The sequence below is a fragment of the Rhyacophila brunnea genome, unplaced genomic scaffold, assembly GCF_057557595.1.
Source record: "Rhyacophila brunnea isolate RB1 unplaced genomic scaffold, BYU_Rbru_1.0 scaffold_9, whole genome shotgun sequence".
NCBI lineage: Eukaryota > Metazoa > Arthropoda > Insecta > Trichoptera > Rhyacophilidae > Rhyacophila > Rhyacophila brunnea.
The window spans coordinates 35,209,509-35,235,471 of record NW_028233361.1 but is presented as its reverse complement, the minus strand read 5'-3'; the positions used below and the strand labels follow the sequence as shown (position 1 = coordinate 35,235,471).

General features: G+C 32.6%; 1 protein-coding gene across 4 annotated transcripts in view; it reads left to right on the top strand.

The window, feature by feature from the left end:
* Positions 1 to 25,963, top strand: part of LOC147063552 (uncharacterized) — a 105,898-nt gene that overhangs the window by 75,475 nt on the left and 4,460 nt on the right. Inside the window, exon 1 of one of the 4 annotated variants that reach the window (XM_085959567.1) lies at positions 6,091 to 6,239. The exons of 2 other annotated variants lie outside the window; for them this stretch is intronic. The gene's annotated coding sequence lies outside the window, so the exon portion shown is untranslated. Of the gene's footprint in view, positions 1 to 6,090; positions 6,240 to 24,281; positions 24,474 to 25,963 lie in introns of those variants that run through there. One more of the 4 variants, XM_085959570.1, reaches the window with a different exon arrangement.

Genomic DNA, 25,963 nt, shown 5'->3' with positions numbered 1-25,963 from the left:
CCTCGATCAAGAGACAAAACATCATATACTTAGAGGATACTGCAGTGTCATAGTCTTAAATAAATATGCAAGTATTATAAAACTTGGTACTTTTCGGTTATCAGGAATACAGCGGAAAACACATTTTGAAAATACCCGATATACTGGATTATTTGGTAGTTTGGGTTAGTTTAGGTTAGATTAGGTTAACCTAACAAATAATCCAGTTTATCGGCTATTTTCAAAATGTGTTTTCCGCTGTATTACTGATAACGGAACAGTACCAAAAACTCTTGTTTAAGAGAAAGCATTCTGTTTGTGTTTCGTATACTTACAATTGAAAGGCCTACTCCATAATATGGATCTCTTTTCATATCACTTACGTTATTACTGAAATTACAGTCGTCGCCCACAATCTCTTTCCATCTAAAGTGATCCTTCGCTGATCTTGTTGCTTCAGTCGCATTCTTGACGAAGTCGCTCCATCTGAAAGCGCACGCCCGCTCATCTTCCTCACTTCGACACCACCCTTGTTCAGACTACTCGGATTTTTTCTTAATGTGACCGAAGAGTTGAAGAACGCTTCTTTGTCAGTTAGCCAAGACTCGTTCTTTGATGCCATGCTCTTCTAGTATATTATATATAAATTACATTGATAATAGTATGAAATACGACCGATTATATTGAAACGCGATAGGTACCTAAAGGCAGTAAACGGAAAAAAACGACACTTGTTTTTCTTTATTTTAACACGAACCAGTAAATAATAAGTATGTTTCCTGTATTTATAGTGATTATAACTCGCCAGCTTATTATATCTTGTTAGTACTAATATCTGTATCATACGGGTAATGAACCATCACAAACGCACGAACAATTTTTTGACTTGTAGAGTAAAATAACACAGCATTCAATTTGTATTTATTTTTCGCCCGGGAGATTCCAGACAGCATAAGAGCGGATTATTGCTTAATTTTATGTTAAGATTATGCAAATAGCTTATTTTTGCCGGGTCTTAGACACGTGAAAATCCAACAACGCGGCTCCCTAACAAGACGTTATTTAATTTTACAAAAATAGACGCTGTGCCAGTCTAAATAATTATTAACGATGAGGAGATCGCTCCAGGATCGCGTAAACGTTCTGAACGTTCACAAAATGTGGTTCCCAGAACCCCGTACTGCTTTTTGCATACATTATTGTTCGTTTACTTGGTATTGCTAGAGTCTAGGGAAATTTACAATTACTGCACTGAAGATTTAACGATTTCGAAAATGTTTACCTATTTATGTTAATGTAAATGTAAATAGAAGCCCCCCCAGCTGGTGGAAATCCATGTCTCATTCCGGCCCTGAATTTATGCATTGCGATGTTTTCATTTATGCTAGTGATAATACATAATATATAAGTAATAATAGTGATAACACTGATAACTCAACGCATGTAGGTCTACACGTACATACGTCGCTATAAAATTAAATGTAGTATGGATAGAATGTATCGTAAAAACTTGCATATTAATCTTAATCAAAACGTCACTACCCTCGATGAAAGGGTATTTCTTGTGTGCCTGTGTATTCGCACATGTTTTCCATCCGCGGAGGAATACAAAAAAATATTAGAATTTGTATAAAAAAATTAAATTAGTAGGTGTCTACTTACATTTGCATACAACATAAGATAGTTTTTATATGACTTTCCAACAGTTTTTATAGATTGTGTCGTTGTTTGCGGGCAGTTATATAACTTGTAATAACCTTAAATTTCAGTTTTATCCTGTGTATTTTACATACCTACATAGTATTTCGGGACATGTCCGTAGATTCACATCGCGGTGTCAGACTTTCGCATCACCTACGTTTGTTCACAGCGCTCCGTGTCTACTTCGGCTAGAGCAGTCAATAAATCGTTTAAATACAATAAAAACATTTGCAAAAATGACGACCATATCAAAATCAAATTTCTTTCTTTCTTTCGCTCTTCCCTCACGTAGTTAAAACATTTTAATACCTTCAAAAATCGCTTGTGTTACGTTGAATTTGTATTTCAGTCGTGGCTTACTTTGTATCTGATATACCTACGTACATAACTAATAAGGAGTCTTCTTAGTTTTAAAATGCCTGGAGTAGACTTGGAGCGGTAATCCAGCGCGGAGGTCGGTCTCGGTCGGCAGACTTGCTCGTAAACAGAATATAACCGTGGACGTAACATAACATCGCTGTTTTTTGTCGTCATTTTTTTTGACCTGCCTTGTCTGCTAGTCGATTCCAGACATTGTTTATTCTGTTGTGGCGTTCGGTTGCTACTCAGCTACCGGCAGAAGTGTAGTAACACCCAGCAACTAAAACTTATCAGTCGCGGCATACGTACAATCAAAATACGGTGAAGAGACCCTTCCCTATAGAAAACGTCAATATAATGTGACTAAGAAAAAGACTACAGACCTACAAACTACGTATCTTAAGAATGGATGGGGGAGCCACTGTCGAAAACTACCCAATCAAGACTCGCAACTAGACAGAATCTAACATTCGAATGACGTTTTCAAAATGGCGTCCATATGGTAGTTCATAGTTCCATTTTTGACCGTTCTTTAGATAAGTTTAATTAAATTAGCTGAATGTTATTGCATCTAGCATATTCACTAACAACAAACTTCACATTAGTATCGCCTGCATCTGTCAAAAACACAAAAGGAATTTGGGTACATATCTTTACATTCTTGGTAAAACAACCAGCGGCGATTTTCTTTGACGCAATCGATTCGTCAGAAGATTTAAAATTGTGCTTCGATACGGTTCAAACCGGTCACGCAATTATTAAATTATTCCGAAATGGTGAAAATGAGTATTTTTCACATATTGAATATAAAATATCACGCAAAGACTACGCAATCTCTGCAATTAACGTCATTAATATAAACATTCAAACAAAAACGCGCTTGTAATGCGCTCCTTAAACTCGCCTAGAAACAATATTTTATTATAAACAACAAATACTTCAAAACGTTTTGTTATAATTGTATATAGGTAGGTAATTAGAGTAGAATTATAGTATATACCTACTTAAGTAGGTACTTATTCTAAAATTAATTATTACAATACCCAGAGCCACTCGAAACACAGGAGAGTTCTTTGAAACAGCATAGATACCAACTTCCAAGGTCTTAAATAGATAAACGTACAATACATAATATGCATATTTTTTCAGTAATAGTTAAGTAATAATTTAAGTACTTATGCCATGACTGACAAAATTTAGTGTGCACTATTTAAGTCGGATCTTAACAGCCTAACTCCACCCTTCGCCAGTGTTATGAACTATATAATATGTTATATTTATTGAATATATATTTAAGGGTTCTACCAAACTTCGGTTGATATAACATTCTAAACAAAATAATTAAAATTTTGAAGGGTAGAAAAATTTTGTTTTGGAAGTTCTAATTTTTTACGGTACCTAAGTTTTTATTAGTTGCTAAAGCGATACGAGTATTATACCTTATTTTGTACACACACATGTATATCTAAATAACTATTATATGGTTACTGTGCAAATATATATAACATATAGCCCATATCAGGCAAAACATCGATGCCTCGCCCATGAACTTGCGCCGATACTTGAAACTCGGGCAAAGTAATGGGCGAAGCAAAAATATGTACCTACCACTCACTACAACATAAAACACTTATGGATTCGATTAATAACCAAGTACAGACTTTTTATTTCACATTGATATGCCCGCCCGATCTCTATGCTAAAGTACTGACTGAAGGATGTATTCTCCACCTGGTACTTTAACTTGTCTGAATAAATGATGGTCCCTCGATCTCGATTTCATTTCATAAATTAAATATTGAAAATCGAACATTTTTTTTATAACTCTACTTATAAAATACTTAGATTATGTACTATTTATTTCTCTTACTTACATCATCTATGTAAATGAAAAAAAATGTATAATAACAATATTTTAATGTACAAACGCATTATAGTACCTACATACAGGTAAAGTTAACACAGTGGCGAAGGGTGGAGGTAGGCTGTTTATTATGGTTCAGTTTAGGCAGGGCTTAATTAATTTAAAAAAAAAACAACTAATTCATGTGTGTATTATAATATATTCTTAATTCAACGAAAACAAATAAGTATCACTAAAAAATGTGCATAATTTTGTCAATAATATACCAAAACTATTATGGTTTGGTTAGGTAGGGTTTAATTGATTTTTAAAAACTAAGCAATGCCATCTGTAAATAATTGTAGTCTTAGTTCAATAAAAACAAATACGTATAACTAACAAAGGTTAATGTGCATTATTTATGGTGTATCTTAACAGCCTACTTCCACCCTTCGCTACTGAGTTGACGTATACATATATCAGATATCTATTTATTTGGCTTTAGTTTTTTTTTTTATATTTAATGGTAGTTGTCTAAAAATGTTTGAATCTGTACGATTTCGTGTACAGAAACAGTTTTCAAACAGATAAACGTTATTAATAGTTTCTAGTTATCTACATTCTACATTATCTTAAAACCTCTGTTTTATGTTTCTCTAACGTTACTCGTGAATATCGTGTCAAAAGTGTGTAGGTACCAATGCCTATTTTTTTTCATGTCTGCCATCCGTATTTTAGAAACGATAACGCGAAACTTTGATAACTTATCGCCAAACTAATTGCCAGCTTCTGTAAAGCTTTCAGTCAGGAAAGCTTGCTATCCTAAGTAAGATTATAAGTAATATAATTAAAATTAATTAATGAAAATATTAAAAGGTTAATATTCAAATCTTAACACCACTAGGGGAGGGGCATTATTTTTGTAACTAATATATTATCATAGGACGGAAAATATAATAATATGACAGTGCAAGAGATGGTCACTACTTTTATTTTATTAATAATTTATAATAATTTAATACTATTTCACTATATATAACATATTGTAAAATAATGTTGAGGTGGTCATTTGAATGAAAATTTTGGTACTGTTCGGTTATGAGGAATACAGCGGAAAGCACATTTTTAAAATAGCCGATATACTGGATTATTTGTTAGGTTAACCTCACCAAACCTAACCTAACCCAACCCAACCCAACCTAACCTAAACTAACCCAAACTAACAAATAATCCAGTATATCGGGTATTTTCAAAATGTGTTTTCCGCTGTATTCCTCATAACTGAACAGTACCAAAATTTTTAAGTGACAATTTATTATTTACTCCTTTCCTACAATAGATAGGTAAAACAAATATATTATAGATTTTTCCTCATAATTGTTGATTATTAGTTGTTGAACCAGATTGTGCCATTGACAGCGAGCGACAGACTATGACTCAAAAGGTCCAGAAATTAAATAAAAAGCTCCTTAAAATACATACAACTTAAAACTAACAATTATAATGGAACGAATAGAAATCTTTTAACACAAAAAATGATATGTTGACTGGTTTGAACTGTTTCGAGGCCCCCTTTTCTGACCAATCGATTGCGTTATCTGCTTCAAAGAAAATCGTCCCTGGATAACAATACTCAGACAGTGAAAGGTGTGAGTTCATCCCCATTCACTCAAACTTTTTCTAATAAATAGGTTTTTGAGGTGTTTACAAATTATTAGAGATAAAACGGGACTTAAGTAATAGGAAAGAAATGATTTAGTTTAATAAGAAAAAAGTCATTAGGCGAAATATTAATATACCATATATTATATAAGATTAAACAATGTTGTATGAAGATGGAAACTATAAATTATTCATAACGCTGTTCAATTCGCTGATGATTGTCCTAATGTAGATATAATAATATACTCAGACTTAAATATGTACGTTGAAAAGAGAATACAGTCTGACAATTATTTTATTGTGTGTGTTATATATTATGTGAACAGTTTACCTATCGAATAGTGAGTTGTTTTTCGCAAGGACGTCTGTTTCCTCGCTTTGCGGGGCGCGGAAAACTCACGAAGGGGGCCGGCGGTGTCGGTCGGAAGTGGAGTGACGTCACGGTGAGACGTCGTCGGGCGTCTCTGCGAAGTGAAAAGTGCGCCGCGTCTACCTACTAAACTAAAGTTTGGCCGATGTCTCTCAGCCGGGCGCCGGCAGTCAGCTGTGTTCCGGCGGCCATTACGGCGAGCGGACGAACTTTTTAATCGGTGTTCCAAATTCAAAACGATCTCGCTACCGTTCGATTATAAATTATTACTTGTAATGGATCATAGATAATTGAAATAGTGCTGTGTTTATAAACTGATTAAACGTACGTATGTTTAGTGTTTATATGTCCGTGTTGATAGCTGATATTTAATAATGTTATTGTTTGTTTATGTTGTATCAAGATAACCTCTCAAATTAATTACCAGTGTTTGATAACATTAAATTTTGATAAAAACAAGCTATTTGTGTGAGGAAACTAGGCATAATACTTTTTTTTAGATTTTCTTCAAGTTGGTACCGTACGTAAAGTGTCAATAGACAAATCTTATATTAAACGTATACAGATGCCAATGTACGAGTACCCGAGTAAAAATGTCTATTATTATTTATGAAATTAGACAAAATTAATATTTTGGAAGTGACAAATGATTTATTTAACTTTTAAGTACGTACCTAGTTTAAAACGTTTACATAGTATTACACGTTACAAATAACATAAATTCAGTGGCATTAAATGATATTTGAATTAAAAAAAATATAATAAAAACGTTCGAAGTTTAAAAAATCAAATGCAATATTTCAAACTTCGAAACGTAGCTGTTAAGCAGTGTTGCAAGTTATAATTTGACGTGTACACAAAAGGAGTCTACCAGAGATTGATGTTTATTAAAATACCCAACAATAGATTTAGTAATGATAGCGGAGCCATTTGCACTGTCTGGTAATGGAGGTCGTCTGACAGAAACATGCCACTCACTGCCCGCTGCAATTGGCATAAAACAAAATGTCATCCCATTGTCGATGGTTAGAGGTCAGTAATATTCCGACGCGGATGTAATTTTTCCATAGACAATAAATATGATCCAAATATGGTCTGTCGTTATTCAAGTTATAGATAAACCACGAATTGAAAATTAAAATAATATAAATGTTCTTACGACCAGGAGACTTCTTAATATGTATAGAGAATTAATGTTATTTTTAACCTTTCCCTTACCTACCTAACTTTTTTGAATGTTTGAATGGAGGGAAACGCAACATCGCATCATAATTATAGATTCTTTTATCTAAGTGTTACTTAATTTATTTATATTGTCGCAGCCTTTGCAATGTATGGACGCAGGCGTAACATAGTATGTTAACTGAATGCAGAACTATTCTAAATCACATTTGAAATATTTTACATTATTTGAATCATCCTATTAAAGTTATTATTGTTTATAAAGACACATTTATGCATCATTATTTTCATCAGTAGTTCTACTAAAATATGATGTATACCTGCATGTATAATATAGTACAAATAATAAATAATTGAAGTGGGTTGTTTCAAAGAACTCCTTTCCGAAATATTTCAAATGTGACAGCTGACGATATGTTCAGGTATCTAGTGTATTTAGTGAAGAGAAATAGTATTTCTACAAATTACTCATTGTATCTCAAACATCGCTATTCGGATATAGATCACATAGTAATAAATAAAAAATAATATTATTTGAGACATATATGAACAATAGATAATATTTTCAATATAATATTAATGAGTAAAGTAAATTCGTAATACAGAAATCCAAGTAACAGTAAACAATAAAACATACATAGCTCATAATTAATATTAATATCGCCAGAATAAAACAATAAATAAGTATGTTAAAAAAAACTACCAACCAGGAAATCTAACTCACAAATTTTACCAACATGTAGGTATGTAATTGTTTTCTTGTCAAAGGCGTGAATATGTTAACAAGTCGAAGATCTGTCGTAAATTTTCAATAATTATTGTTTTATCACTTTTTAAGTATTTATTGTTATTTATTTATTTAAGACTTATGTAAGTATATTAAAATGTATGTATAATGTAATACTCTCTAACAGTGTAAAACAATACTTAATCAAATAGAGGAGTTTATTACTTTCATACACGAATTTAACGTACTTAATGGAACAGAAACTGACGATACTATTTTTCAAATGAATACATATTCGACCTACGTTGTGTTTATATTTTTTATGTGATGGATATTCGATTATTCCTCGTAACTAGCATGCGAATATATCTTCCAGTCCGTATTAGACCCATATACTTTTTAAATGTCAAAATAGGTATGCCTTTTCTGGCTTTATGAAGGACGTAGGTATCAGTGGCGAAGGGAGGAGGTAGGCTGTTAAGATTCGCTATAAATAGTGCACACTAAACTTTTTTAGTCATATGTATTTGTTTTTATTGAACTAAGACTACAATTTACAGATGGTGTTAGTTAGTTTTTAAAAATCAATTAAACCATGCCTAAACGAAACCATAATAGTTTTGGTCTAATTTGGGCAATACAACAAAATTGTGCACACTTTTTCATTCATAGTTATTTATTTGTTTTCGTTGGATTAAAAATACATATTACACATATTGTTGATTAATTTTTTTTAATTCATTAAGCCCTGACTTAACCAAACTATAATAAATAAAAAATATTATTCTATTTATAAAATATTCAAAGTTATGTATGATTTAATTGCATAATTTTAGATATTTTAATGATAGACATGTATTTTTGGACTATTATCTATTATGGCTTGGTTTCTCAGGGTTTAATTTAATTTTAACAACTAACCAACACTATCTGTAAATTATAGTCTTATTTCAATGAAAACAAATATGTATGTCTGAAAAAGTTTAATGTGCACTGTTTATGGCAGATCTTAACAGCCTACCTCCACCCTTCGCCACTGGTAGGTATACTATACGTATTTTATATATTATGAAAAATGAGCTGTCCTTCCCGAAGGACAACGATTGGCACCCCTAATCTACATATTATTGCCGTATACCTACGATGTAGAAAAAAGTCTAGAATGTTTTTCAACAAACTTTCTATGAATTTAAAATATACGTAATCATCGCTCATTCAAATCGTTTGATCACGACCGTCTGTCTGTATTCATATAAAAAAATATTGAAAAACGCTACTTACGAACGGTGTCTGAAAAAATTCAATTTGGAATGGTAAAAAGTCGAATAAATGTGTTTTTAAACGTCGTGGAAGTCAGGAAAAAGTCGATCGTTTTAAGTTCGAAACTGCCTTCGAATAAATCCACAGTTTATACTTAACGAATACATATCTGGCATTAACAAGTATTTGGTTGATATAGAAAATGTACCGAGTCGAAACGACACGATTTGCTAAAAGAACGTGCTGTGTATTTGTGATATTTGATTAAATTTTTGCTCGGGACTACAGTTTCCATAAAGAATTTATGCAACAAGTGAGCTCTGTTTCTTTATGAAATATATTATTTTAGCTCGCCAACTCAGTTGTCTGTAACGTACGTACTCAAAAAATATTATCTCTGGAATCGGGATTCCAAATTTGAAAACTATTCACAACGTTATGATTTATTAAGTTTCTTAGTAAAAAAACAAACGAATTATTTGATAGCTACTTACTACCGCTTTTAAATTGTCCATGTTGGATGTATTTTCGTACTATAAACCTATCACATATTATTTTGTGACTTAGCATTCAGATTATGGCTTTATAGTCCGAAACAACTGTCACACAATCAAACCATGGAATTAACTTCTGACAATTGGAGCGATCTTCACTCTGTCGACCACGGAGTCGCTCAAGTCACGAAATGCGGCGTCCTTTGCCACGTGTACCTAACTACATACCGTTGATTTTTCCAATAATACTAGGCTCAGGAATGCTGTAGGTACTTGTACCCTTTTGTATACTGTTGCTATGGTATTGTAGTTTTCGTTATAATACTGTGCATACTATCAACCACATTAATTAATTCAATAAATGTCATAATTAATATGCACGTATTATTTACACCTACGATAGCCACGCGGCTTAAGTGTCGGCCTATAACGTCGTGGGCCCCAGGTTCGAATCCTGGGTCTGACAAGTACACATATAGTTTTTCAATTTGTGTATGGGTCAGAGTATGGACCTAACAGGTCGAGCAAGTGGCTGACATCCATTTTGCGTAAAAACAAAATCTGTTAATACAAACCTCCACTCTGTGGAGGCCCATGTGATCTTTTTAGGATCGGACATGGTTGGATATTATTCACTATTTCCCAATCACCTACGAAGATATCCAAACCGCCATTTAATAAAGAACATTCACAAATTCATACATTACTTTTGCAGTAACAAATTCATACATTACTTTTGCAGGCAAAAATCACTCATTACTGCCTAATTTAGAATGTATTAATGAATCAAATCCTAAATCATTTTTTTGTAATACCTAATGAATTGAAGGTTTATGTATGTCTATTGATATTTTATTTTACAGATTATATTTCTCACAATTTTCGCAATAATTAATGTCTGTTTTACTCATTAGTTATTTATTATCAAGACGACAAACTAACTTTCGAACGTAATCTCTGTTGTGAATTTTTTATTAGGTCTAGCTTATCTTAATCGAGATGCCTGGCTTCAAATAAACGTTAATGAAAAATTCTGGGATTTATAAAAGTCATAGACGCCTGATAATATTTTTCATATTTTAGTGCTCACGTAATGTAAAAGTCTCTCTAAAATTCGTTTTACTTATACCGTTGAAGCGGCCCCTACAGCTAGCTTATCGCGATCAAATATTTAAAATGCCTTACAAAGTCGTTTCAAGTTCATTTTATATTGTATTCCTTTTATACTCATCCTGAAAATGACAGTACAATATTCTGTCAAAACCACAGACAAACATACAGTGGACACGTTGTACGAGAATACGAACACGGGTTATATTTTTGAATGTATACTTATGACATAAGGTTACATGTAAATTGTACATATTACCTACATCTCTAATTTTAGCAAAATTCATGAATTCAAACCTAACCTAACCTAATATAATCCAGTATATCGGCTATTTTCAAAATTTGTTTGCCCTGGCTTCCTGTAAATATAAATGGACAAGAACCATGTTTTATTTACACATGAATTTTATCTCAGTACCATACGACCCAGAGGTTAGCGTTAGACGGTCTTTCATATACGACTATATATTTCCGATACAACATTTCACGGTGAAGTGTGATACGGCGAACTGCATACGTGCAGATTTCCGGACACTATAAAACGGACCTAATAAAATAAATAAACTGTCAATAACAAAAAAAAAATACAAATCTCATAATATGAGCTTTTACATAGTGGAGGTTATATTAACATGTTTTTACGGGGAACGATTGTTAGTTGATCGCCTAACTATTGAAACATTGCTCTGAATCAAACACATACTGAATAAAATAAGATGTGACTTTACCAAATGTAGGGATCGAACCCGCGCCTATGTACACTCTAATACTACTGGACTATTGAATACTTGATGAATATCCTAAAAACTTTCTGATTTTTTAACACTTTCACTTCGATTTATCTATTTCAGAAATATCTTCAATTTGAATCGAGCATATTCTTATAGAAATTGACATTTTCAAAGTCGTTTTTATCCTATCCGACACATTACTTATTTATACCTTTCCGTCAATTTATCAGCAATTAATTATTGTATTGACGTTTAATACTACCTACCTATCTATGTACACGATATTGTTATTTGTATATATTATATTTTCATTTTAAACCCGTTGCTTTATTTCACTACTCGATTAAAATAGACGATTCTTTTATTTGCATATCAGTTTATTTTTCAAATTTAAAATTTGCGTTTACGTATTTATGTTTTCAATCACTTGACCACTTTTAATATGTCCCATACCTGCGTCGCTCTCTCCTACATCTGCATTACAGACAGATAAATCGATAAGTAAATTCATCAAGACAAATATATAAGGTAATTGATTATTTAAAATACTTATAAAACATATATATATATATATATAATTTATATTATATACATATATATATGTCGCTAGAGGTCCCCGGTAGCATTGCGCTCCCCCTTAAAACGTATTAATTAATTATTTGATATAAACATTAGTCCTGACACCGATACGACCGCCCCTCAAGGTCACCCCTTTTTCGAAGCCAGCCGGTCGTATTTTCCGCCCACGGAGCCTGATGGAGCTTTTTATTGTTTCCCTTTGTGTCTGAGTGGAGCGCCGAGGAGTGCGCAGCCAATAACTCTGCTCGTAAAAGCTTTACGATTTTCCAACGCTCTTCGAGAGCCTCGCCAGTGACGCCGCCGTGGAAAACTGGCAGTGCCATAGGTCCCCAGGCGAAGTGCCGGCATTAGGCAATGTCAAAATACCACTCCCAGAATAATTTAAATAAGTACCTAATAGTAACTTCATTTGGACTCCATAAAATTTTTCAGTCATTTCGCACATTTATTTATACATCTTTTTATTTACCTGCAGGCCTGAAATTTAATACACACACTTAGGGGTGGTGAAATTACATTGTAGGGGGAAGCGGTGCCCATAGGGGCACTTTTCTTTAAATAAAAATACATATTTAAATATATAGACATTATAATATATTTTTTAAAGAAAAAATCATAAATTGTGTGTTCATTAACATTTATTATCTATTATAGCTTTAAAACATCCATTGAAATGACTCGAATGAACCATTCGATGCAGCTCAGATGTTTTTTTACATAATTGTTAAATATCACTTGATATAGCATTCTTAATATTTCGTAATAATTCTCACAAACTGTATTCTGATAATAAAATCATATTTTTCTACTGTTTGCGCACAACGAAAAAATCGCCTGCGGCGCAAGTTTATTTATTGATTTTATACATTTATAATAATTGTAATAACTAATAATACATATTTTTAAGTAAAACAGCTGTCAATATAAATAACTCAAATATCGTAGAATCAACAAAAACTTTGTTTCAAAACCATTAAAAAATAGAGTATTTCCATTTAAAAGGTAAATTAACTTGTTTGATCTTAAGCGGAGCATATAGGCCTCTACCAACTATGCCATCGTGGGTATCTAAATGTCAGTTCAATTGATAATATATTTCACATTTAATTTTTAATAACATTTTTATTATAAAAACGAAAAAAAAAATTCACATACCTACCTAATTTGAAAAAAAAATACGACGCCCGACGGTACTTGAACCTGTAATCACTGGATTCGCGCCAATCTGCTTTTCCAGTTAAGCTACGAGAATCCTATCTAATAACGACGAAATTAACTAGTAGTTTTTACATGAAATGATTATCAAATTGCATTATGTTTGGCTATCGGATTTTTATGTTTTAAATCAAGATATCAATATTCGGTAATAAAATAAAAGAAATAGTTTATCAAATAAAACTATTTGAAAAAATTCTCTAAATTTTTTGTACATATTTTGTTTACGTCGTATCCAAAATTTGAAGTTCCACTACCGATACCTACGTAGAAGTATATTCATTTATATTATTGTCTTTGGCATTACAACCCAGTGTGATTGAGAGACGTCTTCACTCCTGTATACTGCCCTAGTATCAGTTCTGATCCTCATTTTCCTACTGATATATTGAAGAACAGCTTCTTGTTTCCACCCCACTTTTACATGTGAGATGACACGAAAAACACTATAAATTCATTGCGTACTGTTCTTTATTGTTCTTTCTTCGTCTCGAGTCATCTTCATTGCATACGTCTCCGAAAATCTTTTTCAATGTCAAGCTTTCAAAGATATCTAGACTTCTCTAAATTTATTATATTAATCCAAAATAATTTTATAATATGGGATCTGCTTCGATAAATCATGTTATCATCCTATGAATTTCATATCTAACTACGAAATCCATGTCAACTGCATTTTTACACGATTCTCTACTCATTTAGTTTGCTAAATGATCATGCAAGCGTGTGAAGAATATCAGGTACGATTCTAATTGAATAATTACATTTGCCGTCTCCCAAAATATGCTAGCTTGCCGCACAAGACGTCACTGGAGATGCCAAATTGCTAACTTATTCTGTCTACACGGTGTTTCATAATACTCAGCAACATGTCAAAAAAGAGGACGGTCAAATTTACCTGGAATTTCAGGTTAAATTCACAACATCTCGCTAATGAGGTAGACGCTTTAAGCTTCGTATTTTTAATTAAGGACTGGCAAGGCTTGTTTTATCTTTTCTCTGTTATAAAGTTACAGGCATAATTTTTGGATAAACGCTTAATTATCTGGAGTAATTATTTTATATTATAAATATAAAGATTTCTTAACACAAATTCTATGCCATAGTGACTTGGATTGGATAGATTAACTACTAAAGTTAATATGTAGGTATGTTCAATATAATGGGATGTTTCATTCTCAAATCCTGTGTGAAAGGAATGGTTTATTAATAATAACGCGTTTATGTTGAAACATTGTCATGCTTTTGTTTATTCTTATACGAGGATCGAAGATTTGTAAAAAACGCGGATGTGAATCACACATATGGAAGCGTACAGCAGCCCTATGTTGTAATTTGTGACATGAAGTCACCCGACGACATGACGTAATTGTGACGTATGCTCAATACACGCATCGAGGCGAGCCGCCAAATGCACACGGCTCACCATATATATTATTATGCTGAAACACCTATTTGTGTATGGGGACAATGAATAACGCCAGTATTAGAGTAGCGTTAATTTCTCGAAGACTATTGACTCACTCCGGTAGTACGTCACAATGATGTCATATGACGTCATGTCACCGGATGACTTCAACTCACAAGTTACAACATAAGGCCGCAGATTGCGAAAAATGCGATGACAAGTCGTACCACTGTTTGGCAGGATCGAGATATTAGTATCTCAATTACCTACCAAGAAAATGATGCTTGTCCAAAGAAAGCATTTGTATTCTCCATATTGTTGTACAATTTCGAGTCATAGTATCTAGGGGTAAGGTAGCGGAAAGCAATTAAACTCCAATTAAACTCAATCATCCAAAGACTCCAAAGTCCAGATAAAGGACCGGCTCTCGACTATATTATGTCTAAGACGCATACTTCAGTTTTTATACGTATTATTCGGTGAGGACCGGATAACCTGGAAAAGCTGGTGATTTTGGGTAGCCTCTAGTAAAAGCGAATCAGAGTAAGAGCGTTGTCGCGTTGGAAAGACCGGGTGAAGGAGCTTACTAGGGGGGCCTCTACTCTACCCTGGGAAAAGTAGAGGACCGTGGAGCGTAGAGACTCTTGGTCTTCAGAAGATGACTGCATTTAAGGGTGACCACTGTTTTTCCTCAGTTATTTCTAAATTCTAATTGATTTAACTTTACTTTATTTATAGTACTTACTTGGAAAAATATTAATTAATTTGAATGACGGCTAAACCACCGATTGTATATAGGTATATATATATATATATAAATAATACACAACAGAATATAATAAATAGAATTCCGATAGGCTATATACCAACACAGTAAATTTTGTCGCAGGGTTTTAAATACGCGAGTGTTCTACGAAAATGAACTACGCATTATAGACGTGCAATAGTGTGTGTAATACACTGATATTAAATGAGCGTCAATGCATAAACCGAGAGCAATTGTCAGTATTTGACGTATGACGTATTCTTGACACGTGTTTAAATTTATCCCGTATTCTTCCTTACTCGAGAAAGGTTGCCTGTTTCTCCTTATCCGTTAGGTGTTTCAATTCCCATTATTTCTGAGTTCGCTGAAATATTATTAATATATTTTATTGTGAATATCAGGAATCAATAAGAGGTATTAGATTTTTTAACTTGCGGAACACCGTATAACAATATTTATCTTACATACATTTTCCCGCCAATTCTGTTACTAAAGGATTCGTCGAGCGTTCTTTTTTCCTATCTTGTTGAATGTGTATCGGTGAGATTAGTTTTTCCGCCGTTGGCTCATTCTACCATGTAGGCACGCCGTTTATTGAAACATTTTTTCCGCATTTCTACAGCATTGATATTACCTTTCATATTGGTTTCATTACGATTCCTTTCAGAGGAAATACCTATACCCATCTCAACTTTGTTTTTAAAAACCCACAACAAATTACGTCTTTACGCTGTGTGTGTGGAAAAAAGAAACCTGTCCAGAAAACGACCAACCCAGATTACAAGCAAACTGTAATAAATTAACATCTTTGTATAACGCCAACATATTATTTAAAACTCAGTTTCAATATTTTTAGAACATTTTTGTAAAATTGGCAGAATTCTCTATATTCACTATTGTGATCTTACGGTTATCGTTGGTTGTATCTACATTATCATTTTTAATTCAACTCTAAATTTTAATAATGACACTATTTTTATATTTCCATATGCATGATACAATCATAGAAAATGGTAGGTTTCTGCTAGCGTCAACTGAATAAAAACAAGTATTTACTTTTAGTTGTGTTTCCTAATTTGAGTAATAATATGATCTAATGATAAGAAGTCTAATAAGAAAATTTGTTGAATTTAATACCTATGGTTATTAAACTGCTGTATTTTGTAAAATACGAACCATACCTATTGATTAAATTTTCAAATATTTAAAAAAAAAAACAATATGTACTAATTATTATCGTGAGTTAGGGTTAGGTTTCTTGTGTCACATGGTGGGTGCCCCCAATCTTATTTGACCTTTGAAATTTCCTTATCAAACTACACGTAGGTTCGCTGTATTTCAATGTGTCAAGGACTTACTAACGATAAACTTTACTTTACGAAGAACGTACACAATATCCATTGATTGGTAAACCGAGTTAACAAACTTCAGATGTCTTTGTATAAATACATAAAATTGTGTGTGAGTACATAAACTTCTAAACATATCGTTTTTTATCGTTTTCGTGAACGTTTAAGAAATATTTTTTTCGTTTACTTAGTTATTTTTAAAGAAAAAAATATTACGAATTTAAAAAAATATTTCGTGATTATAGAACGATATATCGTGCGACTTTTGGCGTAGTTCGTAGAGCGGTCGTCTTTTTTTCCTACGACTTTGTATTTAAAACCGTGGGTCGTACGCACTCACTGCTTGATAAAAAAAATGTATTTTAGGTATTATTTTTCAATTTGTATTATTTGATCCAGTGCAAGATCCAATGGGATGGAATAATGACTAACAACTATCTCTCGTAAAAAACAGTTATTACAACGTCCACCCCGTAGAGGCAAATATATTTACTCGATATGGGATAATATACTCTATATCAGTGGCGAAGGGTGAACGTAGGCTGTTGAGATCTGACATAAATAATGCACACTAAAATTTATCAGTCAAACGTATTTGTTTTCATTGAACTAATCTACAACGTGTAGATAGTGTTTTGTTAGTTTTTAAAATTCAGTTAAACCCTGCCTAATCCAAGCCATATTAGTAATAGTTCAATGAAAATAAATAAGTAGGTATAACTGACAAAGTTTAGTATGCACTATTTATGTCGAATCTTAACAGCCTACCTCCATTCCTCGCCACTGCTCTATATAAGATCGAACATGGTGATTTCATTACTTCATTTTAAATGAGTAAATCAGAACTATCTGCTGACCTAATTCAAACCTTCAAGATTGATTCAAGATAATCAACTACAACGTAGAAATTGATTTTGTTTATCGAGTCTATCGATATAAATTTGATAAAATATAGTTTTCACAAAACAATACACAGATTTACAGTGAAAATTAATTAAATTCAACAAATTTAATTAACTATAACTCTGGTTCGATTTTGATTGAAACCTTTCCAATTTTTACTATCCATAGGATACGTAAACAAACATTTAACGTCGATAGGCAGGCGCATCACGTGTTCTTTTCGCCTAGGCGGCAGTGCGAAGGGCGAGGATTCCTATGACGTCACCCGACTCCTCTCCCGTCCTACGGGAGTTTCATTATTCACGCCAACCGGTGGTGGGCGGATTTCCCGGAGACGCGCAACCTTCCACCACCGCCGCTCTCTTCCTCTATTATTTATTATAGAGAGTTTATTTTATAAACCAGGCGTAGTTTTTGTTACTAGTTATTGAACGCCAAACGAGAGAAAGAGATTTTTTTTTTAAATAAATTCGTAATTCGAATCTGGAATAGAAATGTGAATTCGAATTTCAAAATAATAAATATTTTGTACCTAAATGGAATGATTAATGATATTGGAATTTTTAACACACTCGTTCGACGAATATTATTATCATTTGCTTCAGACTTTGTATTTTCATTGATTATAATATTATAAATTAATCAATCTCAGACATAAATAAATTGCCTTTGATACTGTCAATTATTAATAATTCATAATACGGCGGGACTCTATTATTAAACAAAGAACGCCCTTTTTTATTCACTTTGAACTATTTTCCAGCAAAAGTAATATATTATTTATAATACTAAGAAATCTGTCAATATGGTATCATTCTGATAATAAGAATAAGCATTATCCAGATATTTGATAATTCACAATTCAAGTACCTATCTCCTGCTTTTTTCATGGATGGCTGAGGGACAAGTCAAATTCTATCGGTATTACGAGACTGTAAAGATGAATTAATAAGAAATCTAAACTTTAACATTTTTTTAAATCAGTTTACATCTATCACCGGATAATCATTGAAATGCGTGTAACTTTAGATTGTTCGAATTGATATATATTCAGGGATCATTCTTTGCATTGACATTTTAAATTTTGGTGTCAGTTTTAGCCTGTGCGCCCATTAGCCGATCATCCGGTGCAACTCAAGGCGACGGGTATATCCACACGCAGTCCGTATAGATTGTGTACTGTCTGGTATGGAAAGAGATAAAGAGTGGTAAGGTACTTACGGGACTCAGAAGTGATCACTGTGCGTCGACAACGTCTGATAGTTAGCCCACCGATCGGTCGTCGAATGGGCCCATATGCATAATATGAGCTTATGAAACTTCAACAAATTTTTGCCAAAAGCCAAAAAACTGTTTACGGTGCTGATGTTACACATGCTTTTTGTATTGAAATAAGTTACTTTTGTTACTAACACCGATTTCTAAGTTGATTTTTCTACTGGATTGAATGCTATTAGGTTCTTATATACAAAAAATACTTCAAAATTTCATCCTTCAAATTCTGCCATTCGTAACTCATTTTCGTCAAGTAGTGAAATAAATTCACTTTAAAAATACATCCCTCATATCATAAGACTGATATATTTTAGAATTTATGATATCCTAGTTTTATTATTAATTTCCACCATGAATTGACACCAATTGAACACTATAAAAAAGGAAGATAATTTTATTAATTTCATCCAAGTTTTTCTAACCTAAATTACGATATAACCGACTGGTCGCAATGCTTTGTAAACTATACATATTTGGCAAGGGCTGCATTGTTTTATCGTAAAGCAACTAAACCGGTAGACACTCAGCCGATTGCGTAAATAGGTATGTCGTGAATCCGGTCTAGGCGGAAATTTCCCTGGTGTGAGGAGGTAGGGCGGCAGACGGGGGTTGGTGGCGCGGGATCTGGGTCAGCACGTGAAAGGCGGCGAGTAGATCCGCCCTGGCGTGACGCATCGTCGCCCAATGTCGACTGGCAATTGTATCGGATGTGGATTTAGGGCGTTTAAGCGAATAAATTCCAAAATGTCTACGTATTTCGAAAATTCACTCTCATAAACATGAAAACTGAGAACTATCGCAACGTAGCCTTCAAAATCATCGCTTCCAATTTTTTTCACGACTCGTTAGGACAAATGGCACACAATATAATATGCCATTCCCTATGCTATATTTTATGATTTTTTCGTCATAATACAGAATTGATCAAAAATAAACTATGTAAATTATGTACCTGCTTAAATAGTTATTGTACTTTTTAAGGGTGAATCGACTATGGGCGGGGTATTGTAAATATTGCAGCTTTTGAGAGTACCTACCTATGTTTTCTTTTAGATTAGTACCTACCTATGTTTTCTTTTAGATTAGAATTGTGTAAACACATTGTAAAGGTCACCGAATGTCATAATTTTAAGAATGCTTATTTAATTGGTCTTTTGGATAAAGTGTCTGAATTTTTATTACTTACCTATATTTTAGTTTTATATAATAGTGGGTGGTATTTTGTGTTTTATTAGTGCCGGCAGTTTGCCTAGGGTCGTCGCAAAAGCGAGTTAATCTTTGTCTCTGCCAATTAATTATCAAAAAAATCAGGTCTTCAATTATGCATTTAAAATATTATTGATTTCTTAGTGTTTAATTTACCCAATATAGCAGATAGGCGATTTGGTTTGACCTCATCCTCTTATACGCTTGAATTATTAATTAATTATACATTAATAAAATTGCAGCACTTTGGACCCCAATTAGAGCCATAGTATCTCAATTCTAAATCATATGTACCTATATCTACTGAATAAAACTGTTTAATTTTTTTCTTCTAAGATTGGCAAATCATATTCTCGCGTAGGGATTGCAATACCGGTATTTCAAAACCGGTATCCCAGTATTTTTCGATACCGAAATACCGGTTTTAAAAATCAGACAATACCGATATATTCGGTATTGAAAATGGAAACAATATGACGTATTAATAATTAACATAAAAGGCTTAACAGGACTGTAAATTTTTGTCGGTGTATGCGATGTCTGGTATACTTCCCTGGCTCTTCATCGTCCTTGGTGACCAGCAATGACGCGTGCTATGCAATATTAATATTTTACATAGGTATATAACTATATATTTATTAGATAGGTGCCTACTTCTATATTTTTTTTATTATTATTTTACGAATACCGGGATTGGTATTTTCATTCGGTATTGCAATCCCTAATTTATCAGTATCAAAAGCTAATTTTTGGTCATCTAAATCCAAAAAATAAACTAAGTATTAATAATTATTATACTCTTACTGATACAAAAATGTATGTAAAATGTCATATAAATGTATCAAAATTTTTGGTGTGACGTGTTTTGTGTAGATAATATTATGTACGTTATGCTATCTGAAGTGCGATACAAGGATATCAAACACAATGTAGTTAGTAGGACATCGTGTCAACTGATGATTAATTTTACCAGTTTCCAATGTTCCAATTGAAGTGGAGGAAACCGGTTCTGGTTATTATTAAATAATGTGGAATAAGTGCATACTGCATGTTGTGTTTTTTTTTTTTTAAATTATTAATACAATGTCTTTACACGAAGAATTGACAGTAGTTAACACCATAAAAATACGTAATTATGATATAGCATGTGCTTAGTTCAGTCTTTTAAGAAACCTACAGAGCTTATCAAACGTGTATAAAAAAAAAACAAATATGGCGCAAAGCTTTGATCTATTTGATCTTTCGTGAATAATAATTTTCAAAAGTTTATTCGTAAAGCCACCCATTATTGAATTACACTAAGACATTAAAGTTAAACCATCGCCATAGTCTAGTCTAGAAGTTTGGCGCATAAATTTGACGAATAAATAAAATGGGTATTCCACTAAAAGCCGAATGTCTACAAGTAGAAAATGTCTAGACAGAAATCCTGCATTACGTATGAGAACAAACTTGTAGGTAACGTTATTGTGTAGGCATAAAATTACTATAAAATTACTTGAGGTGTTCGCGGTATCAAACGTAATGTAGTAAATTTTCATGACTTTAGCCTACAAAGCAAATTGTTTCTCCACCGAACAACAACACAGAAAGCGATATGAAAACTTCTCACATAAATGGTTTTCCATTTATTTAAGCGTTTCGTAATAGTCTACCTCTGGGTCTATTCTGTACATATCGACCGCTAAAGTGATAGATATTATCAAACGTAGGGTAGGTTTGTATCAAAGTATTAGCACTAATTGTAACAATTACAATACGTTGGTTGTAATTTTTGCAATAAACGTTACATTTTAACAGCGCCTCTCTTGCTGCTGTTAAAATATAGCACTTATTGCAACAATACAACAACTTATTGTAATTGTTACAATAAGTGCTAATACTTTGATACAAACCTACCCTAAGTTTATAATAATTATCTATCACTTTAGCGGTCGATAAGTATGGACTTACATATTTTTCCTTTATTTCTTTATCGCAAACTATCATTTATATTTTATGGTATTATAATAAAAAAGCTTATAAAATTATTACGTATTTACCTACAAGCCTAATGAAATTTATTGTATTTTGCGTATGTACGAAGGTAGATACGTGAATTTGTAAAAAAAATTCAGTACGTAAATGTTGATCTAAAGACGCTCGTATCCTGATTGGTTGTTGCATGGTGGATTCAAATTCGATATAATTCCAATGATTTTTTTAAATGTATGTATTTGCATCTCTATGATCAATCCAAACGGTATTTAGAGAATAGTTGGCAATCGACCCTTTTTAACCACGTTTTTATTAGCTCGTATTCTTGTTTGTCCAGTACAGATTTTTTCTTGTGTGTCCAGTACTTTTTTTTCCTTGTTTGTCCATGATTTGTATTGGACGATTGTCAAAATGACATTTCAGTACCTATTCTATATTTATTCAGTATTTCTATCAAGTAGAATAAAAAGATTTTATTAATACATAGAATTGTCAAGTTTATATGATTCAACAGAGAATTTAATAACGTGGTATATAAAAAGTTCTTTTTATCTTGTAATTATTAATATGTTAAGCTACGTTCATCTTGAAGATGATAGTATGATCGGTTGTTAGAAATTTACTCAACCTGTGTGTCTCAAGTTCTGGATCTAGGTACTTACCTACATACCCATTAATTCGTCGAAAGAACTACAACATAATATCATATTGAATCTTAGCCAGTCAGTGGAATTCCAACCCACAGATCAGAACAGGAATGCACCAACTACGTGGGCGGCATCATGGAATAAGTATTAATCAAATATGATATATAGGTATATATCTTAGAATTAGCGAGAATGTGGTTATTGATTATCTTAGAACCCCCACGTAACCTTACGCAATTATTATTAAAAATGTTCCTCTCCTTGGTTTCAGCTCATAAGGCAAAAAAAATCACCTAAAAATTGTACAATACAGAAACTCGATCTTTTATTATTTATGTAACATCTTTTATTGGATTGTACAGTCCGTCGGTTAGAGAATTGTTTTCCTTGCTTTGGACGAAGGTCACTTTTGGGGGCGGCCTGCTTTTGGGTGGTGTAATACTGTAATATCATGCCGGCGTAGCGCGAAAGGGGGTAGGGGTTGCCAGACGGGAGAACCTCACTCCCCGGCCCCCTTTTGGAAAACTAACTCCATTGATAAGACCGCGCCTTCCAATTTTATTTTCCTATAACCCAGACTATCGATGCAATGTTTTTTTTATTACCCGAGCACTTAACAAAGACAATCTTTTGCTTATAAGGATTGTGTAGGTAGGTATTGATTTTATATTAAATGAATGACTTGGGTATTTTACATTCCTGCGGGTCTATTCTATACAAAAGGCGACTATTGACCGCTAACGTGCTAACGTGATAATGTGTTAGTATTTGTTACATACATTTTATATTGAAATATTATAATTGTAATTGTATTGTAATCAGTTACTCAGTCGAAACTGTCTCTCTCTCGCTCTCTCTATCGCTCATGCTCTAAATTTTAGCACAGGCAGGGGGCATGCCGTTAAAATATATCATTTATTGCAACAATTAATACCGGCTAATTATGATTGTTACAATACGTGTTAATAATTTGATACAAACATACCCTAGTTAGCGGTTTTAGCGGACGAAAGCAGCCTTTAATTTGTATAGAATAGACCCGCTGACATTATAAATATTAGGTACCATTCCATAAGGAAGTATTTTCCATTATATTAGGTATAATGTTTTATTTGAAGTCAATCTTACTTTTTATTTGTTATGAAAACTACGTAGGCAGTAGGAATTGGATAGGTACATCATTATTGCGTTTTTTTTATTCATAATATGTATTGTGGATAGCCTAATACCGGCTTTATAATAGTAATTCATAAATTAATTAAATAATGTGATTTTATTGTCACATTTTATTAAATAAAATAGAACATTTTTATCTAAAATAATATATAACTATGAATAAGCCGCTAGGTTCATTGCTCTTATTTCACGTCAATAGTGGGAGATAAATATAAATCCTCGTTTGTAAATTTCACGTGGAAAAGTCAGATTTTACATAAGCTCGAAATATTATTAGAACCACATTCCGAACATTTTTCTTTTATTCGCAGTCGATTGAGCAGCTTCCTGCTTTACCGACCGAGTCTCGGGTCACGTGACCAGTGGCACACAGTGTTTCTGTCAGGACGATACATAACCTGCATTATGAAAAAACAAAAAATTCTCAATAGAAACAATATGTATCGTTTGAAATGTAAAAGATATAGTAAGAAACGTGTTTCCCCGTAACGAAAACATTTCCACCATTACGAACAATACGAAAGACGCCGAAATTTTCGAGAATGAAAACGATGTATGTATTCTTGTTCCACGATAACCGAATGTATATTTTTACACTTATCTTACTGAAATAACAACATTCTTTATCTAAAACACGTGTGAATCGATGGATTTACTTCAGTATATGTGTAGATTGTGTTATTTATGCGTCCTGTATTTAAATAATTGACGCTTTTTACTAAATAGGTATGATGGAATTTGATATGACAAGCATATTTTTGTGCAATCAAAATATTTTACCTTGACAAATTTGAAAGGTATCAGATAATATCTGAAACTTTTTTGTTTACATGCATAATTTTTTTAACTGTCAAAATACACTAGCAGAAAAGAATAGAATATTACCTATCTTTATGTGTGTCAATCAGGTTAGGTAGTAACAAAGTTACTAATGTATTTATTTCTTTATGTATTCTCTTATAACACAGTAATCATTGTCCTGACGTAGTTGTGGAATACTTATCGTAGCACATTATTTTGGCAATATATGGAGATATTTTTTGTTATCTTATAAATCCTAAATCAACATTCATTGTTAACTTTGTTTACACTTTCATAAAATGTCTGATAAGAAAAAAAAACAATAATATAAAAGTTTTATAGTCGATTAATGTTAGGTAGCTTTGATTTACAACTTAATAATATTTATAGTCTGCCATTGAAATAACATTCCTTTAATATTCAACCAATAGACAATAAAGATTATAGATATTGTTTACATTTTACATCATAACATTCCATGTTCAAAAAAAAAAAAATGAAAAAAAATAATATAAAGGCTCGCTCATCACATGGAATATGCCAGAGAAAACAAACATTCAATTTAATACATGATCCAATTGTTCAGAATACAAGGAATTGCTCATAAATTACATTTCCCCATATTCCAGTGTTTTTAATACATATTTCAAAGTGTAACCTGTAAGTAGGATTTGCCTTTAGTTAGTCGCTGATTCTATAAAAACTGTATTATGTTTGGTTATCAGTGGCTTAATTTTATCTAGTCAGTGAAAATATATGCGAAATTTATCATTCATAAGCTCTCTGTACAATGTCCAGTATTCTCATTCTGTCTTTCATTTTTGTAACATAGAATGCACATCAAAACATGTAATTATTATTTTTTTGGTTATTTCCTGGTCATTTTCACCTAGTATGACATACTAGGTATAAGTCATGATAGATGACAATGGCTTATCTAAGATGTCGCGCTTGTAATGTTGCATTTATGGTATGGATACACGTTAGAATGTATTTATATTAATCTGTCCAATGATGAAAACAAAACTATAAAAAATGACAATCTACTACTTGACACAAGCACTTTTTTTTCAATTCTGCGCATGCCAGGCTAACCATAGAAAATGAGTGTGTGTACACGCTGTACTTAACACTCATTACTGGTCCCAGTCGTTTGTTTTAAATAATTTAATATACTGCCATCTCTTGGAATCATAATGAAATACTTAACCGAAACACGAGTGTTTGTGATATTATGTGTCG